Source organism: Harpia harpyja, chromosome 1, assembly GCF_026419915.1.
Source record: "Harpia harpyja isolate bHarHar1 chromosome 1, bHarHar1 primary haplotype, whole genome shotgun sequence".
NCBI classification, from domain to species: domain Eukaryota; kingdom Metazoa; phylum Chordata; class Aves; order Accipitriformes; family Accipitridae; genus Harpia; species Harpia harpyja.
Window position 1 is genome coordinate 93588246 of NC_068940.1, and position 11500 is coordinate 93599745.

Genomic DNA, 11500 nt, shown 5'->3' on the forward strand with positions numbered 1-11500 from the left:
TGAGTGGAGCGCACATGATAAAGACACACACCCTAGCAAGCAGCATGGCTGGGATAGGAATTTATGAGTTCCTATTTATCAGTCTTACATTGAGTAAAATGTGTTACGAGGCACTAAATTCTTATTCTAAAGATAATACAGAAACTGCATTGTTTTATTCCCTTTTATTCACAATGAAAAAAAAATCATGTTAAACCATCAAAAAGGTAAAAAAAGCCCCAATCAATGGAACAAAATAAGGTGGCAGTTTCAATGTTATTTCAGTTGATAGGGTGTTGGTAGCAGCCACAGCTTTGGGAGACCCTGTCCTACCCAGCCATCACTGACCCCCCTTTTTTACCCCTTTTAAGTCCAGCTGAGCTCACAGCAGAGCCCCGTAAGCAGCCGGTGCTGAGGAGCAGCAGTCTGCGGGCAAGAAGCTGGAGGGAGGGAGGGCAGGAAGGAACGAATTCCTTCAGCTCCTTGCTGCCGAAGCTCCTGTGTCATAAAGCTACATCCAAGTGCCGCTGGTATTTCCTCAGCCACCAGCTGCTTTTACCTCATAAAGGGGCTTGATTGCTTTGTTCGTTGAGCCTGGCCGATTACTTTGGCACACCCATTATTTTTAACGAGGATTGTTATTTTCTTTGGAGCCAGGACATCCCCGTTGGCAGCCACTAACACCTTTCAGCCTAACTGTATCCTGCTAACGTGTAGCTTTAAGTGCGGTCTGTATATGTATAGACGAGCACAGTCCCTTCCTCAACACGTCTGCAACCGCGCCATTAAACAATATTAAAATCTGTGTGCTGCTCACACCCCTATTCATGAAGGTGGTTATGAGTACAGAGAAGTGCAAGCATATGCACGGCTCCTTCAATCTCACGGGTGTTACACAAATGCTGAAATTCGTGTATGCTCCAGGTCTCTGGTATAATGAACATTCACAAAGACTGCAGAGGTCAAACTTTAGGGCAGGCGAGTTCACAAAGATCTCAGAGTTAAGATGTGTAGCGTAGGAGAGTGCTTCCTTAGCATTTCAAACCTTTCTCATTCCCATATCAGGGCCAAATCAAAACCAGCCAGGAAGACAGAGGGACAGAATATACAGCCCAGCAGTTAGGGCATTTATTGCAATACAATTTAAATGAATACAAGAGGAGAGAGTGCCTGACGCAGTCTTAGCTAGCCAGTGGCCTAGAGCAGCCAGAGCAGGGACTTGCACCGCCACGCTCTTGTGAGTGCTTTAACTCCTGGGCTATTGATTATTCTGCAGGCTTTGCCCTCACTAAAAAGTTTTCCTTTTGACAGATTGTTTTTTTCTTTAAGATGAAAACCTCTCTGTCAAAAAAAATTCCCGACCAGCTCTTTCAATAAGACAATTAGCAACTCAAATCAAAAGAACTGCGATAACCCCAAACCTTAGGACTGAATTGCCTTAATTATATATTGCACTTGATAGAGCAATCAGAGTTGCTTTGATTTGGGTTATGAATAGATAAGATCTGTGAGAAAGATTTAAAAAGTCACTCTGTGCCTCTTTTTTCTTTTTTTTTTTTAATCGACATTACCTTGACACATTTCTGTAAAGTATCATATTCTCTCCCTGGCATGACCGAACTCTATGTTGCTCACAGTTTTATCACTGCAATGGCAAATATCCCTCTGTGTTTAGAGGAAGAAACGGAGAAAAAAATTGTCAGTGAAGAAAAAGAAAAAAATGGTTTTGGAGTACCGGTTTTGGTTTAGGCTTTCTCAACAGACTTTTATCTTGAAGCTGAAGTTCTGCTCTCCTTTTTGTCCTCGATACAAAAATAAAAATCTATTAGAATACAAAATATTTATCTTAGCTTTTCAAATCAAATTTAAATTTTCAGTTATCAAATACATTCCTTTCTTTGAAAACAGCTTCAGTCAGATCTTACGATTTGACTACAAAAGGATATGAGAATGCCTCTGTTCTACAGGGAGAATAAGATTAAAGCCCTTTATGAGAGGATGGTAGGTTCAAGGTGACAATGCATCATGATTTTATACCAAACAGAAGTAGCATTAAGAATTATCTCTAGGTCACAGTACTGGCTAATAGTCTGCAAACCATCTTTTTGTAAAACAAACCTGGTCTTAGTTACAGAAACATCAAAAAACATTAAAAAGGAGATATTGAAGCATCAAGAGAATGTTAACCTGACAGCAGGCACTATCTTGAAAATGTATTTCTGATTCTGAGTTGTGGCATTACAGGCCAGGTTTTCAAAATTGGTCTCTATTGTTGGCTGCGTCCAGTTTGCAGAGGGAAGTTCAGCACATAACATCATTCTGGGCTTCACTCTTCTCTCTCCCTCCCTCCTCTTGTATGATCTGGATGCTCACGTTTCCCATGCTCATAATTTCTGAGACTCAAGACCAATGTTTCTCATTTGGAACCCAGATCTTATTGAGGCATGGTATGCTCGGTGTGTAAAATTACATCTATGTAATATTGCTTTTAACTGAGCAAACAAAAAGGCACAGCAAGATCATCAAAGATGAAGTTAGAAGACTTCAGGCTGACGATAACATAAATTTTTATCAGTGCAAGCAATTAAAAACTAAGGACGTTGCCAAAGGATGTGGTGAATTCTCCATCCCTTATCATCTTAAATATAAACTGGATGTCTTTCTGAAAGATTTTCTTGATTTCAGCCACAAGTTACTGGGTTTGATATAGGAAGTATTGAGCGAAATTCTACAGTCAGTGTTAAAAAGGAAGTTAGGTAATACACTAGATTATTATAACTGTCTCTTCTGACCTCAGAATCTCTCCAGAATCTATCTATACATTCAGGACTAATTTATTAAACGCCTGGCTGGCTGTTGCGGGCAATGAGGTATTGCAATACTTCAAGGGTTCTGTGAAAAAGGACTGTTGCCAACATTGCTGACTGCAGTCAGCATTTTCTGAAGATCATAGGAAGTGAAAATACAAAATAAGCATCCTTCTGATACACGTACACTTTCCCAAAAATGCTTGCTTCCAAGTATTTTTCATTATCCAGCAACTGCACACCTTAAAATTTGAAATAAAATATTAAAAATTAATATCTTCCACTAAGTTATGATACTTCTCTGTCACACAAAATAGATGTCTAGGAAATATTACTTCTGCACACTAAGTAGAGATGCATCTCTGGCTGTGAAGATCTTGTCTATAGAAGTCTACTTGCCTAGGAGCACAGCCTAATCTGAAAATACTCAAAGAATCAGCCAATTAGAAAGCTAACAGTATTAAAAATTTAAATTTTCATTCAGTTCAAAGATAAAAAAATGGTAACTAAAGACTCCAGGGCCTGATGCCAAGACACAGTTTGTCAAGTGCTTTTAGACAGATCTAGGTCTAGTGTTAACCCCATACCATCAGGCAGTCTGCTGCTTGCTGCTGAGTTTCGTACCATACTCATAGTCAGGCTTTTGTAATTTTTCACATTTTGCTAATAAATGGGACAAACGGCATTTCTCACTTTTGGAGCCTCAGAATCTGTGTTAGAAAAGGAACCATTTCTCATACTCTTTGGGCAAAACGGTTGGGTAGGGAATCAACTTAACATTGTTGTGAAAGGAGAGAAAAGGAAAAAAAATAAAAAAGGAGTCCCAGAATTTTTTTCTTGAGTTTTCTCACTAAAAATGCAGAAAAGCTAATGTTAAAATAGGTCAGCACATTACTTAATCTAAAAAATGGAAATCTGGAATGACTATGGAGGGGCTCTATACTGTAACCTTCTGAGAAGACCTTGAGAGGACTTATAGAAATTTGCCTACTTTCTAACCCCAGAGAGAAATAGACCATAGAGACATGTGGGGCTTACCAGGGCACCCACTTTGGGACCCCCTTTGGTAGCATGGTTATCCGGTAGGTGTGAAACCAGCCTTTCTGTTTTCTCTCACCAATCCACAAAAAGGAGTATTATGCCTGTGTTGAGCTGTGCTGCTTTTTTGACTCAGCTAAGAGGGAACAAGGGAAACATACTGCATGGAAAAACATTTAAAAATAAGCTCTCCCCCATTCTCTACAAAATCTAGAGTTGGCTCTAAAGGACAGAGTTTAGGTTTAGACTTTGCAACAGGAGAATACGCCCCTTTGGCACCTCGTATGACCTTCTCTGAAGTCTTGGCCAGGCATTAATCCACTAAGTGCACTGTAATGAATTATCAGGGGAAAAAAAAGAAAAAAAGGTTTTTTTCATTGGTGTCTACTACTTTAAATACAGTCTTTAAAGAAAAGTAAGCAGTTCTCTCCATATGTTGAATGGCATTCAAGATCCAAACGAGCATTCATTTTTACCTTAGACTTTCGTCAGGAATGTGCTGGCAAATATCACAGGCAGAAAAATTGCTGGAAAAACTGGGCAGGGATTTCTATTGTTCAATATGCTTTAGCTGTTCTTTGCTGTAGCTCTTTTAATTAAAGGCTATTTGGCATCGGGGTGCTCCAATTTTACCAGAAATCGTGACACTAAATATACCATACATATTATAAGAACACAATCTAAAACATATTAGCTCAGTGGTTGCATCCTTAAATGCCTACAAGTTACAATATGTCAGAAAATCTGGGTTAAAAGGGTTCCAGAACTGAAGCCTAGTCAAAGGAAAACAGCAAGAGAGCTTTATTTTACTGCCTGCTCTGACAGGTCACTGGATTTTGATTATGCAGTCAGATATGGTATTCATCCCCTTGATAATGAAAGGTGGGTGGCTGGCTGGAAAGAAAAGGCACGCAAGACGGCTTTTGGTCATTGTCTGCGCTATTTCTAGTAATCCTCCTTGCTGTCTAACTCATGTGTTCAGGAAGGATTTGGGCCCGTGGGGTAAATGGAATTGAAATCTCTCAAGAGGAAAAAACGATAAGGAAACAATGTATACTTGCCAGCGTTTTTAGGAGAAGATGTTTAACAAAAGAAGGAGCCTGTATTCTGTATTAGATTACTGCATTGCTGGCTGTATTGCTTTCATTGCTGCCTCACAACACCAACTCAAGACAATAGAAGGACTGTTGCTGCTTTCACAGCTCCTTGCTGAAACTTTACCAGCTGGATCCGAACATCACCGATCAAATGTCATAATAATGCAAATCACTCATCATTTAATAAATATACATGGTATTTATAGGGAGATAAACCTTTAACCACATTTCATTTGTGGTCTAGTGTGGACTGGGAGAACACACATGGTATAACTAAGAGACAGATCAGCTGCTCTCTAACATACCTTTTTTCTTGTCTTTTTTTTTAAGATCTGCAGAGCACCAAGTCAGATTTCCAGACACTCCTTCCAAACCCGAGTCCTGCATCTCAAACCTTCTGCAGCAGAGGACATTACTGTGAAATTCACAGCATACCAGTTAATTCAAGAGAAATGTAACAGTGAAGTTAAATTAACATTATTGCAACAGCTTCTTCTGTGGTAATGGCAGCCTACCACACAGACAAGGCAAGGTAGTTCCCTGCCCTGCTTTCCTTCCACCCTCTGTTTGGAGGAATGGTGTCCTGGCCTTCACAGACAGTGAGTTGCCAGCTTTGAGTCAAAGCTTCAGAGGAGCAACTGTAATGGTGCTGTTGGCACAGTGTGATGGGGCAAAATTTTGTATCCACCCTCATGCAATTAAGAAAAATGCACCTCTGTTGTCCACCTATGGACAAACACCGCTAAGTTATGGAAGTCTTCAAAAGCGAGGAAGATGTGGGCCAGCTAAGGTACAAATGGTTCCCTTGTACTCAGAAGGAGCAAACGTGCTTCAGCCTCATCTTTACCATGGTTCGGCACCCTCCGCCTTCTCTCACCGCCTTGCCAAAGGGGCTGCAGTGGGTTCACAGGGTTTTACTTGTTCTGCGATGCCAGAGGCATAACATCGGGATGTGCTTCCACCATGGCAGCATGTGGAGGTCTGCTTGCCATTTGTATTTATCTGCCCAAATCTTTTCAATCGGTTTTACAGTTGTTTAGCTCCAATCACTGTAGACTGTGACATTTAATATCAAATACTCTGCCAACATTCCCACATTAATAAACACAAACAGTGAATCCTCTCTCTGTTGTAATGATGATTTCTGGCATCATTTAAAAGTGCATGTTATTATGCCAGTATTAAGAATTGGTACAGCTTCATGCAATGCTGGAATATCTATCCGAAAACTAATTTACTTGAGTTGTAATGTTAGGATTATCCTTCTGTCTTTCATGACTGATGCTTCATCTGGAGAAAGCTTAATGTTTTCTTGTCAATGAGTGTTAACTCAAATGAATTATTCCAATCTGTTTACTTTGTCCCTTTCTAACAAACGCAAATTATAATTAAAAAAAAAGAAAGAAATGCAAACAGCATTGAAAACCTAGTATGACAACACTGTGTAGATTTTTCTACTCTTAAGTCCACATCAATAAGCAATTTAACAATAGGAGAACTCTCAATGGGAGACCAACAGATGAAATTATTGTAGAGCAGAGCCTTGGAGGAAATTTTTTTCTTTGCCCATGTAATTGCATGCAGCCATCCTTGTGTGAAATCCACCATCAGATTACAGGGTTTGTTGTATGTAAATTGAAGACTAAATGCTTGGTAGCACCTTTCAGCTCTGCAATGCTGGAAATGAGTTTTTTAATAGGAAATTAGATTAGTAATATTTTAGTCAACAAAAATGTGGAAAATTTCTGCATAAAGATGAGAAGATTATTCATGCAAACTGACTTTAAAAAACAAGAATGAACAATTGTAAAATTCTGTATACTATTATTCATAAAAATTTCTGTGCATTATTTTTTAAACAAAGAATGGTATATTCAAACACAAATTATTTCTACTTTGCTGGCTATAGTATTAACTGAGCTTTTGGTTAGCAACAGGTTGCATAATTTAGTGGCTTCTATTTTTAATATGATTTTATACGGTTCTCAGAGTGAAGGAACAATATGTGGAAAATTACAATGAACTCAGTCCAGATTATAAAATAGACTTTTGCAAACCATCAACCAGGCACCAAAACAAGACATTGCCATTTCCAGTCCCTGTTATGCTGCAGCTGATTAGATTAACCTTCAGTGAGTTTCAGAAGCTAAAGTGAGAAAAGACTTCTTAGACTTAAACTTCCTCTGCAAATGCAAAAGTAGTTTCTCTAGCATAAATTTACCTTCCTTTGTAGCCCTAGCCCAGAAAACAACTGATCAGGTATTAATAAATTCACATTAATATTATTTATAAACACTTATTTATTAAAATGGTTCTTGCAGTTTGGGCTGGACCACAGAGCAGAGCCTGAATGTACCATACGCTGAGAAAACTGAGGAAGACCTGCATCATGGACAGGAACCAACAGACTGCTGGAAGAATGAAACAAAATGTACATCATCATTACACACAAAGTTTTAGGCAAAGACATTCCTGTTCCTAAAAGCCTACTGGCTTTTAATAGCCTGGCTACTGTTGAAGTATTACGAAGCTTTGCACTTGTTCCTAAGGAGGATATAAAATGTGATCGGTACCCAGAAGAGGTTCTCAGACTTCAGCAAGTTCTAAGTGGGTAGAAGAATTATATCAGTGGAGCAGTGGGAACTAATGTCTTCTCCAGCTTGCTGAACATGAAGGTGGTAACTGTTCTGGGCTCCTGGCAGAAGGGTGCAGCTCCTTGAAATCTCTTAAAATTCCTCTAGATAGTTCTTCAGCTTCAAACCATGACCATGGGAATGTATTTCCTATTTCCATGAGGAAGAGATCTCTCTCTCCCTCCCTCTATAAAAGCTTTTAAGAAGTAGTCCCTTAGTTAAATGAAGAGACCGGAGGAACTCTTTTTAACTGCCAAATGTAGCAAGTCCCCACCTATTACTGGTTCCAGCAATATCCTCTGTACTTATAAATGAGAATATTGCTAGGACTAGGAATACATCTGAAATGGGACAGTCATGCACCTGTTGCAAGAATCCATATAAACCAACTTTAAAAAAGCTCCTTTTATACTGAAAAACCCCCAAATATTTACTAGCTCTTACTGCCAACAATAGTATTCTGTTCCATATAGGATAAAAACTAAACACAGCCCCTAGTCCCAAGGACTTACAATCTAAACACACCCCAGGGAAACCCACAGAGGAAATAATGGAGGGACAGTAAAGTTGTTTTACTTGTTGCATTGTTAATTCACATCTTATGGGCTACACCATAGAGTGCATCTCTAGGAGGGTCAGGAGTTTTGCACTGAGGTTACTGCCAGCTAGTTTATCCCTTTTTATGCTTTGCGGCATAAAAAAGAGACAACTAACTACCAGTGGCTGCAACGGTGACAATAGTGGAAGGGGAGAACCTTTTTGCTCACATTTTACTTCTCTCCCTCACTCTTCATTTCTTTCCTTATTTTTCCAAGACAAAGATTACTCCAACAAACAAGCAGATTAAAATTGGATAACTGAAGCTATTATCACCTGCGGCTGTCATCCCTCCCGCTCTGACAGATGCCACTGCAGTCTTCAGTTCAATGTGTGAGTGTAAGCCCATCCCGGACCTTCATTACTGTAAGATGTGCAGCTGAAAACAGTATTTTGGGAGCCAATTCGCAAGGGAAGTGGGTTCTGGCATCCTTTGGAAGGGCTCAAGCAGCTTCCTCTTCCATCCAGCTGTCTTTAAACCACAGTCACGTCTGTCTGAGCTCTGAAACCATCAGCCAGTCAGACAGAGACTGATACTTCTAAGGAATTGTTATTTTTTTCACAGTAGATAGCATGCAGCGGGCGTAAGTATTTTCAAAACGTTCCTTAACTTTTTTTTTTCCCTCCAAAGCTCCTGGGCTTGATGTTTTTCTTCATCTCATTCAGACAATATCCTGTACGGTCCCTACAACTGTCGTCTGGGAAGTGTGCGTTGCACACGGAATAGAAATCAAAGCCATATTCTTTAGTCTGCTTTTCTGTAATCCCAACTCAAGCTTTCAGTCTCAATTTTTAAAATGTGATTAAAGTGTAAATTAGAAAAGATAACACTACTCCCAAGGACAGAAAAATATTAAAATAAGTTTGCAAAACTAAGAAATATCAGTCACTGGCAAGAAGCAGCCTAGGATATGAGTGAATTGCATGCCATTTAGAGAAACAAATAAATGCAACAGAATCAATCAGCAGATGTAAAAGAGAGAGTGTGGTGCTGATACAAAATAGAAGAGATGTACGAGAGGGCATGAAACAATAACCATGTGCATCAAATCATCAGCTGGATTCTGCACAGATGGAAAAAACTCTGAAGAAATGCTACAAGATTTTTTGAAGAGAGTTTCAAGCTGGACATGTATTAAACGCAAATGAATCCAATCTGTGCCTCTCTCTCACTTGCTTACTCACTTGCATGTACATGCACACACACAAACCCTACTTTCACAAAGTCAGTCCCCCATCCTGGATTTCTGACCCTTGCTCTTTCTCTGCCAAGTTAGGGCTGAACTTTAAATTGACTCTGGAAGGCCAGGGTGTGGTGGCACAACAGCAGCATAAAAAATAGATGAGGTTTTTTCTGTGTTTGCATTCCTGACAGATTCCTCACAACTCCTATGAACTAGACTAAGGACTCGGGAGAGAAAGATGTAGAAACAGTCAGGCATGGCAAATAGAATTAGGAAACATTTTTAAAACAGTCTTGCAAGCCAGGACACGCGATAGCCAAATTCGCTTTAAGTCTCAACAACGCAAGTTCAAAGGTTTGAATTACTCAAGAATATCCTGTGTTTAGCCAACACTGCTAATCTGGCGCATCTCTTCCTTGTTTGGCCAAGGTTTCTTCCCTTCTCAACATACCCAGCACAGATAAATGCAATGTTACAGACGCTCATAAACAGACCAAAAGTGAGCGCAACATCAGCACAGCTTTGAAAGGCAGGCCATATATCTACAGTCATGATGGGTTTAAATTTTGTTTTGTTGTTCTTCCTGCTGCTTGCCAGCAATAAATGGCAATTTTACTTTCCGACCGTGTTCAGCTGGGCTCTTCGCCATTTTTTGCTGGTTTTGATGGCAGAGTTCTCAAAGACATATATTAAACTATCATCTGGCCCATGCAATAACTCACTAGGGCTGCACTCTTGTTTCCAAGGAGGCCCTATAAGAAGAGGGGAAGTAGGTTTTTTTTTAGAAAGGCAGCAGTCTTCCGCACCAGTAACATTAAACTTTCCCATGGAATTTCAATAGCATTAACAAATTATTTTGATAAAAAAACCAGCAGGCTTTGCAGATGGGGTTTTCGGGTTTCAACAGAGAAAAATGTGCAAGCTTTACACCCACTCCTCGATGTTGTAAGCTCCCTTACAGTTTGTCCTGTGACCGTTCTTAAATACACTAATGTTACAGAGCTAATCTCATAATGGTAATGCGCCTACAAACAAACGACTGCAGTAATGTAGTTAGCTCAATTAACTTTTGAATCTATTCACTATGCAGAACTAAAGGTCATTTTCTATTAAAATATCTCCCTCCCACTTCTTTATCGCCCTTTGAAACTTATGGGAGTTAATATTAGAAATCCTGTCTACGCTATGTCAGGAAGAAGACAGGATGACGAAGCCAGAAAAAGACCTTATTCTTTACTAACATAACACAGACACGGCCCGAAGAGAACATCTGCCTTCTTTCATGAACACATCTAATTATGGAAAATTGTTAACACCTTGAAGAGGAGTTTCATAGAAGGGTAAACTTTAACATATGCCATCCTCACATGTAAAACATCCCATACTTCATACTTTTCCAAACATATGCCATTTTTCCTACAACAGTTTATCAAAGACCTTATTTTGAAAAGGACTTCAACCTGTTTTCCATTCCTGTGGATACACTTTTTAGTGCTTACAATTATTTGCCTGTCCAAATAATTCCATAGAAACATCAAACTATGTAATCTGGGAATGCAGTCAGGAGATGAGACAGCAAGGCCTGCAAAACTGCAAATGCAATTATTTCCCCACTAGAAACTGCAAGCCACTACAATTTAGGTCTTTTGCAAAATTGTGCCTTTACTTTATTTGGGCACCACAAGCTGCCTGTCCACTTTGCAGCTCCTGCTACTCTTCCCCTTGAGATCCCACGCTAAAGTCACAGTGAATAATTTGACACTATTATTGCCATGGCAACAGCCTGATGTCGTGCATATACAGAATTATGATTGACATTCCTGCAGTGTCCAACAAAAGGAGGAATGAGGCGAAGAGGGAGAAAACCAGATGCAGCTCCAATACTAACAGGGGAAACAGTATCACTGGCACTGTAAATATTGCTTTATTCATAAATCTGCCTTCTCCCATTTTTCACCATGTCAACATTCCTGTGAAGGGCTCCCATCAGAGCCCAAAACACACACTTGGTGCAGAGGGGGCTTCCTCACACGTGCCCAGATTTGGCCAGAGCACAGCGGGTGCCCTTCTGACAGTGCTCTCCTCAGGGAGAGGACTCCCGCTACAGCACGAAAGATTTTTGCCACTGAGGTTAGTCTTAAGAATGCACCTTTTAAATGTCACAG